At 23.8% G+C, this 8,700-nt stretch overlaps 1 protein-coding gene across 4 annotated transcripts in view; it reads left to right on the top strand.

The window, feature by feature from the left end:
• The first annotated feature begins 3,970 nt into the window (after window positions 1-3,970).
• Window positions 3,971-8,700, top strand: part of Nmdar2 (glutamate ionotropic receptor NMDA type subunit 2) — a 316,208-nt gene continuing 311,478 nt past the window's right edge. For all 4 annotated transcript variants that reach the window (XM_089222116.1, XM_089222118.1, XM_089222119.1 and 1 more), the window contains exon 1: window positions 3,971-4,111. The gene's annotated coding sequence lies outside the window, so the exon portion shown is untranslated. The remainder of the gene's footprint in view (window positions 4,112-8,700) is intronic.

Genomic DNA, 8,700 nt, shown 5'->3' with positions numbered 1-8,700 from the left:
GATTTTTGAACTTCAAAACTACTTACAATTTTTCACGTTTTCGACAGATTAACGATTTTTTATTTTTTTTAGCTACAACAAGAACAACTCATAAAGAACCTTGTATTAAATTTTCAAGTTTTTTTGGTCATCCAAAAAATTTTTACCGACACTTATAAATAACTCAAAAAAAGTCAAAATTTTTTGAAAATTAAACTGTATATATATTTAACACTAACATAAACAGTTGGTGAAAATTTCAAGTATTCACAGTGATTAGTTTTTCAATTACAACCATATATAAAAATCGGTTGGGTTGAAAACTGGTTTTGCGTAAAAATTCCCGTTTTTCTGTTATTTTTTTTTTGTTTTTATCGATTTCTTTGAAAACTGTTGGAAAATGTTTACTTTTGACCTCTATAATGCACCAAGGATATTCACTTTTACATCGGAAACCACCCCCAAAGTTTGAAATTGAAGCATTATTTCAAATAGTTATGCTGTAAACAGACAAAAAAAAAAAACACATCATTGTAAAATCAATACATTCATCACTCCGTTCAGAATCTAATAATAATGTACGTATTATATATTATAATGATGGAATGTGACTTAAGTATTAAAGTTATTTTGAATAGAATAGATTAAATTGAATCTATTCTGTGATTTAAGTATGTGAATTACTCAACTATAAACATTTTAAGAAATATATATGGTGTTTTAAGTACTGATAGGTTCTATGTGGTGACTATTTGTGGTAGGTTTTACAATGACATAATTGTTCATACATTTTTTTATGTATAATTTTTTGAATAATAGTAAAAAACTAAAAACACTAAAAACTAAAAGTTTAAAAACATTAATGAAGAACCTATTGGTATTATTTAATTTATTTGAAATAAAAATTATTAAGCCGATGGTAATACTTATTTGGACGTACCTATAAATTAAACGTTGTTGTAACTGTAAGTATCTAATACTTTTTAGTTTTTTTATTAATTTAATTTCACGTGTCTTCGAATGAAAACGAATTCAAATGATTAGATTTATAATATTTGGTATTATAGATGGGTTTATCGGTTTATGGGTATGTGTAGATTGTACATATTATTATATACATTAATCAAACCTATCTATCTAATATAACTAATGCATTTTTCTATCTGAGGGATTATAACTTACCTCTAATTTAAAATTTTTTAAATCTCTTGTTCATAATTTATCCATTACAAGTCATAACTTCTTATAATAATAATAATAATAATGTAGTTTATACCCGTAAAATATAAATAGCTATCATATAAAATACCTATATACTATATAGATGATTGTAGTAATGTCATTATAATATTTGTCTATTTTCACAATTCTGTATTTGTTAATACATTATCTATAAATACATTTAATATAACACCATATATTATAAATACAATATCATTATCATGATTTAGAACCAATGATAATAAGTAATATATTTTTAATTTTAGTATTGATGATAATAAATAATTAATTTCTTTTGCATTATCTACATTAATTTTTCTATCATCTTTAAGAGAAATAAGTTTTATTAAGTTGAAAATTCTCTAATAGGTTACACTTATCAAATATAATACATTTGTTGTTGTAATGATGTAATGATAAAGAACCAATATCTAGTATTATATGAAATAAAGTTTATATTTATGTTTTTGTATAAAGATAAAGGTGCGTCAATGTTTGTTCAAGGCTGTTTTTTTTTTTTAAATATTTAAATATGTGTATTTTTTAATAATATTTTTAAATGAATTCTTTTTATATTGCAATTATTAGAGTGTGTTTTTGTGCATAGAACATAGAACTAGAAGATAAAAAGCATACTACGAATTACGATATTAAAGATATTTAGATAAAGTGTACCTTAATTCTAGTTTGGGTTCTAGGTTTTAATCAGTGTTGTAGTCGTAAAAAAACAGAAAGTATACTATAAGTTATAAAATAAACATCAATCACATCATTGGAATCATTAGATATAAGTGCCCATCCGAAGCATATAGGACCTATTTTGAAAAAACATTTTTAACTAATAAAAATTCATAATAATATTTTAAGAAAAAGTACTTTCATACACAAAAGTCAATATATCTTTTAAATTATAATAAATAAGAAGAAGTATGTAAGAACATAATTTATAGACAATTGTATTATATTTAAAATATATTATGTAACAAATTTTAATTTTCCTAATTGTGAATGTGTTATATATGAAAATGTAAAATACATCATTAAATTAAGAATGAATTAATATACCTACTCAAATTTCAAATTCAAGTCGGCACGGGTTAACCTTAATAGATTTTGTAGTTCATTATTTTATGCATATTATACACAAATTAAGTGGGTAAGACCAACAAAAACCCTCCACCACAGCACTGGTTTTAATGAATTATTAGATTAGGTACATAAGACCTAACAATATATTGTATTATAAATATTATTAATTATTATACATTTTAATAATATCAATCAAAATATAAAAATTATATAAATATTTTAAATATTGTGGGTAGATTGTACTTATAGTATTTTTATTGGTACCTATGACATCCCATATAGTTTATTATAAAAATAATAACAACGACTAACAATAACAATGAAAACATTGACAACCGACTACTGTGGAAATGTATGTACAAATAAAATAAAGAAGACAAACTTGGAAATGGTTTTTCTTTGTAAGAAAGTGTGGAGTAAAAAAAAATTAAAACTCTTGACAGCGATAAAACTACTTTATGAGCTAAACAAACATTTTCGCCTATGCTATTTCTAGTGATAAGAACATCGTAAAATATAACTTCGTGTCGGAGTTTGGTGCAAGTAAGGAATAATATCAAAAAATGTGTGTAGATAAGTGTCTTTTGTAATGATCATAATATATAATGTATGTCTAGGTTTCTAAATGTTGTTTGTACCTTGAACATTTTGTTTTAATTTATTTTTCCCAATAGGATCAAAAAAAACAAAACCAAAGAGCATTCATAAAAACGTAATAGCTAGCTGGTTGTCGTGCGTGTTTAATATTAATAATAATACACAGGGCTGTATTTAGGAATTTGTCACCAAGGGGGGAAAAAAATACGCCTCATAATTCATTATACAAAATACAAATTTAAATTATAAAAAATTTAGCCGTCCTCTCCAACTCAGGGGCAACAGTATCCTGTAGCTCCCCCCCCTAAATATGGCCCTGATAGTACATACAACTACATAAGATATGATCTTAGACGAAAATCAACAATATTCTACTGAAATAGAGTATGACATTTTTTTAAGCATATTTGCACTGTTTTTATTTTAATCACGAATTTAGTACACTTATAAATAAGCTTTAACCAAACAATATATAAACAGAAAAACTGTATTTATAATATGTTATCTAAGCTTTCTGTAATTTCATCTTAACTTTTACGGATTTTAAAAAGTGTATTTCACGAGAGCAAAACCATTAAAATAAAACCATTAATATAAAACCATTATCATATAGTAATTAGTAACCGGTATTGAAACAATCATTTTAATGATATTTAGGCATTGGAAAATATAAATTGTCTATAGAATACTGAAAAGTCCTCGAGTCTTATTCGTAATTTTCTAAAAAATGTATATGAAACTTAAATAAAGTTAAAAAATTAGTAGTATAGCAAATATTGCAGGAGAGGCTAGACAGTTACCTTCTTGAAAATCCCGTGCGCACGCCTATGCCTATTTACATATTACAATAGCCGTTAATTTTTTTAAATGGCTAATATATATTTATGTTATATACTTTTAAATATAACTATTGTATAATATATTATATGATATATTAAAAAGTTTTATTGCTTAAGAACAGTTTGATAGATCCATATTAAGCAAAAATATGTCAGTTTATTTTTTGAGACCAGATAGATGTCGCTCTTCAAATAACATGAAAATACGCGAGTGGTATCCCTAAGTCGGCAGTCTGTCGCCACCGTCCTTACTAAAAAGCCGGAAAGCGTTCATTGTACGCGGTACCGCATGTAATAATAATCGTATGTGTAAATATTTTCTTTTGTAAAATGTAAACTTCATACTATTTAAGTTCTTGTTGAGTTTTTTAGATCAAGTGAATAAGGTTAGTAAATTAATTTTATTAAGTTGTATTATCAATAAAAATAGATTTATCACGCGGTTTACATTATTTTCATCGGTGCCTATTTTATAAATGAAATTATAGAGTGCTTACTTAAATACATCAGTAAATAAATAAATAAATAAATATATATATATATATATATATATATATATATATTATATAATAGTCTAGAATTTAACTATAATGACTAAAAATAACACAGTTAGTTAATGATTTGTAACTTTAATTTTAATTTGTTTTAAAATTTCAAAAAATAGACTGTACCTACCTACCTACGACTTACAAAGTATTTTTATTTTATTCATTTTTGAAAGTAAACATTTGAATGCATTACACGTAAATCTATTAATGAAGGTGATAGATATACGTTGAATATACAATTTTTTAAAATCTAATCATATAAAAAAGAAACAAAATCAACGATTTCTACGTATGTGTAGTATTCATGGAGCCCAAAATAGTATAAAATGTTAATGTAAATAATTAGAGAAATTTCAAATCATTAAAATTTAAAACTTATTTAAAGTAACATTTTTAAAAATGTTTAACTAATATATGCATAAAAGATTTTTTTTTAATCTAACATAGTGGTTACAGATCAAATTTGTTCTTAATTCATTTTACAAAAATGCTATAAATAATAATACATTTATTTTATAAATAAATATTATATTATTTAATCAAATATATGACGACTTACTACTTATATAAACACGATATATTTTCTTAATGAATAAATACAGAAAATGTATATGTATATTGTGTGTGAAGAATTATTGATATTTTAATTAAGTGAGGTAATGGAGTTTATACTACTGCATTATTCCACTTAAAATTGGTAAATAATTATAAGGATGTTTAATGTATAATATGTATATATATGTATAATGAAAACTTCATTCAAATTTATATTAATATTGTAACTATTTTTAAAGCTTTTATTTTGTATATACAGGGCGATTTTTTTATCATGAACCACTCATTATTTCAAAAAGTATCAATGTTTTTGAAAATATTTTTTTACAAAGTTTCATGTTGTTAAAAAAACAACGTTTTTATGAAAAAATTATATTTTTTAATATTTTTTATCCTTATAATGTTTTAAGTTTTTTACTTTTTTGAATGGCAACCTAGAGTTTTAATTTCATATCCCAAAGCAGAATATTTTTCTAAGTATTTTGATACGTAAAAGTCGAATTTTGGACGAGTAGTTTATGAGTTATAAGTATTTAAAGTTTAGATTGGCGGAGTGGAGTGGTACGGGGTTACCCCGCAAAATGTTTGTCCACTACTCCGCTTGTCTAAACTTTAAATACTTATAACTCATGAACTACTCGTCCAAAATTCGATTTTTACGTATCAAAATACTTAGAAAAATATTCTGCTTTGGGATATGAAATTAAAACTCTAGGTTGCCATTCAAAAAAGTAAAAAACTTAAAACATTATAAGGATAAAAAATATTAAAAAATATAATTTTTTCATAAAAACGTTGTTTTTTTAACAATATGAAACTTTGTAAAAAAATATTTTAAAAAACATTGATAATTTTTGAAATAATGAGTGGTTCATGATAAAAAAATCACCCTGTATATTTAAAAATTTTTTGAAATTGTATTAAAATTGGTGAAATTCATTATTTGTGTTCATTTATAATTAAGGTAATATAATTTTTTTATTGATAGCTTTCTGCATAATAATATAGCATATAAGTTATAATCTATAACAATTATTAGGTATGACGAATTTCATGTTATCGTGTCTCTATAGTCTATAATATTTATAAGTGGAATTAAGTTGAATACTATAGATTATACGTATATGTATTTATTAAATTTTATACTTTAGATGATGCTACTCGTGCGTTTGTTCTCTTTGTCTTACAAACGTTTGATATACTAAATTTTCGTTCACTATTTTATAGGCTGTTAGTTTTGATATTATAGTTAACTGACCTACTGACTTACATTTTAAGGTAAGAATATTGTAGTATAATGTGCTTAAGCGTCGGCTATTTTTTGATATTTTAATTTTCATGTGAAATATCAAAAATTCAAAATACTTATACCTCACGTCTTGTAAATTAAAGTATCGAATAAAACCTGACGCTCATGCTCATAATATTATAATTTTCCTTGTTCCTACTTAAAACTTTAATAGTTTTTTTTATTTTTATTATTGATCTGAAATATACATCGAAAACTAGGCCATTAGTACACAAATTTTTGATTACATTGTTAGTATTTTAGTATTTACATGACTTTAATAGTTATAGGTCAATTATCTAATATAAAAACTAACGGCACACTACTGAAACTAGTGAACGGAAATTTGGTACATCGTACGTGTGTAAGACGAAGACAACAAATATATGGTTATACCGTCATCTTATAAGCTAATTATATTAAAGTTAGTGATAAATTTTCATATAATCAAATTTTAAATCTGTATGTTTTAACCTGCAATATTTTTTTTGAGTTACTGTTTAAATTTAAATAAAAAAATAATACGATATTTGTTACTATAAATTATAATTAGGTACTTATTGTAAAGTTAAAAACAATGAAATTATATTTAAAATCATAGATTATTGAAGTACAAAAAGTAATTTTAAAATGTTATTTTTCTAAAGAAAGTAATAAATAGAACAAGAATTTTGAAAATTATTATATTGACTAATTCTTTAATAAATCCAGCTAAACTAAATTATTTATCTGTATGCTAGAAAGGGTAAAATGGAGGAAAATTTGCTGTATTTTCGTATACAATTACAATGATATAATATCATTGGATTTAAATTTAATTCAATCCATTACAGTAACCCACTTGTAACCTACTGTACAGCAGAGCGACATCCACGACTTACCCGACTTTTTTTATTATTTAACGTGTTTGATTTGAAAATATAAAAAGCGGGAAAGTGGGTATCGCTCTGTTGTACATTAGGTGGTGAGGTGGACCTCTGACTAGGGTAGGTTAGATTTGAATGCAATGATAGGTATCATTGTATACGAAAAACGATTCTGAACGGAAATGATTTGTCAGTCTAGGATATATTATGTTTAAATATTGTCATATATTCTATTTTGAAACGAATATTTTATTTTTCAATTAGGACGCATTTTGAATAAGGAATGGTTAATCAATTTTTCCAAAAACATTGCATGTAGTTATCATAATTCATAATACCTTATACTATCATAGATATACATACCCTAACCGGGTTTGAGGATAAATCGTTATCATTACGCGATTTCATAAAAATTTAAAACTCAAACGCTCAAAACATTTCTATAATGACATTATTCTATAATAACATTTCCTATAATGACGCTTCAAATTTTCTCTATAGCTATTTGAAGAAAAACTTATGGAAAACCTAGTGATGAATTTTATAACCTTAGATGTAAATATAAACAATATTATGAATTTTGAACTGCAAAATAATTTGCGAATATTCATGGTTTTGACGAATTTTTATCAATATTTGAAATTCAAGTGCTAATAAAAATTTAATTTGAATTTCCGGTGGACATTTTTTTTTGTGATAAAGATTGACAAATTGTAAGGAATCTTGTATTAAATTTTCAAATCTTAGATTTAAAAAGGAAATTTTTTATGAATTTCTAGCTTAAAATAATTAGCAAATTTTTGTGATTTTTACGTATTTTGTCAAAATTCAATATTGTAATGCTTATAAAAAAAAATTGTGACTATGAATTTCTATGTTTAGAGCCTTGTATCAAATTTTCAAGATTTTCTACCCAAAAAATAAATTTTTATCGATATTAATTTAAAAAAAACTAATAATGATCGAAAATTGCATATACCTATGAATAGTTTAACTTAAGTCAAATATTTTTGAAAATTTCATGGTGGATAGAATATACTTATATAAACATTCGGTGAAAATTTCATGTATCAATGGTCATTTGTTTTAAAGTTACATCAAAAATCAAAATCGATTTTGTCGAAAACTGACTGTACGTAAAATTTCCTGTTTTTCCCTTAATTTTTAGTTTGTTTATCCCAATTAAAAATATTCATGGTTTTGACGAATTTTTGTCAATATTTGAACTTCAAATGCTAATAAAAAAAAATTGTGCCTATGTATTCTTTTAATTTTTTAATTACTATAAGAATAACTTATGAGAAACTTTGTATTAATTTTTCAAGTATTTTGATAGGGTCAAAAATATTTTATCGACACTTCAAAAAAAAATTTTCAGAAAAATTTAAAATTTCAATTGTCTATAAATATCTCAAAAAAAGTCAAAATATTTTGAAAATTAAATCATGTAAGGAAAATGCCAATCTAAATAACTGATAAAATTTTCAAGTATCTACGACTTATACTTTTTGAATAATAACAAATATTTAAAATCGTTTGAGGATAAATCGTTATCGTTACGCTATTTCTTAAAAATTTAAAATTCAAACGCACTTAAAATTATTCCTATAATGATGTTTTGAGTTTTCTCTATAGCTACTTGAAGGAAAACTTATGGAAAACTTAGTGTTGTATTTTTAATTTTAAGTTATAAACACAACAATTTTTATGATTTTTCA

Source organism: Diuraphis noxia, unplaced genomic scaffold, assembly GCF_037042655.1.
Source record: "Diuraphis noxia isolate RWA-SAM2 unplaced genomic scaffold, SU_Dnox_SAM2 contig0003, whole genome shotgun sequence".
Lineage (NCBI taxonomy): Eukaryota > Metazoa > Arthropoda > Insecta > Hemiptera > Aphididae > Diuraphis > Diuraphis noxia.
Note: the sequence above shows the minus strand (reverse complement) of the source record. Positions and strands in the feature narration are given on the sequence as shown.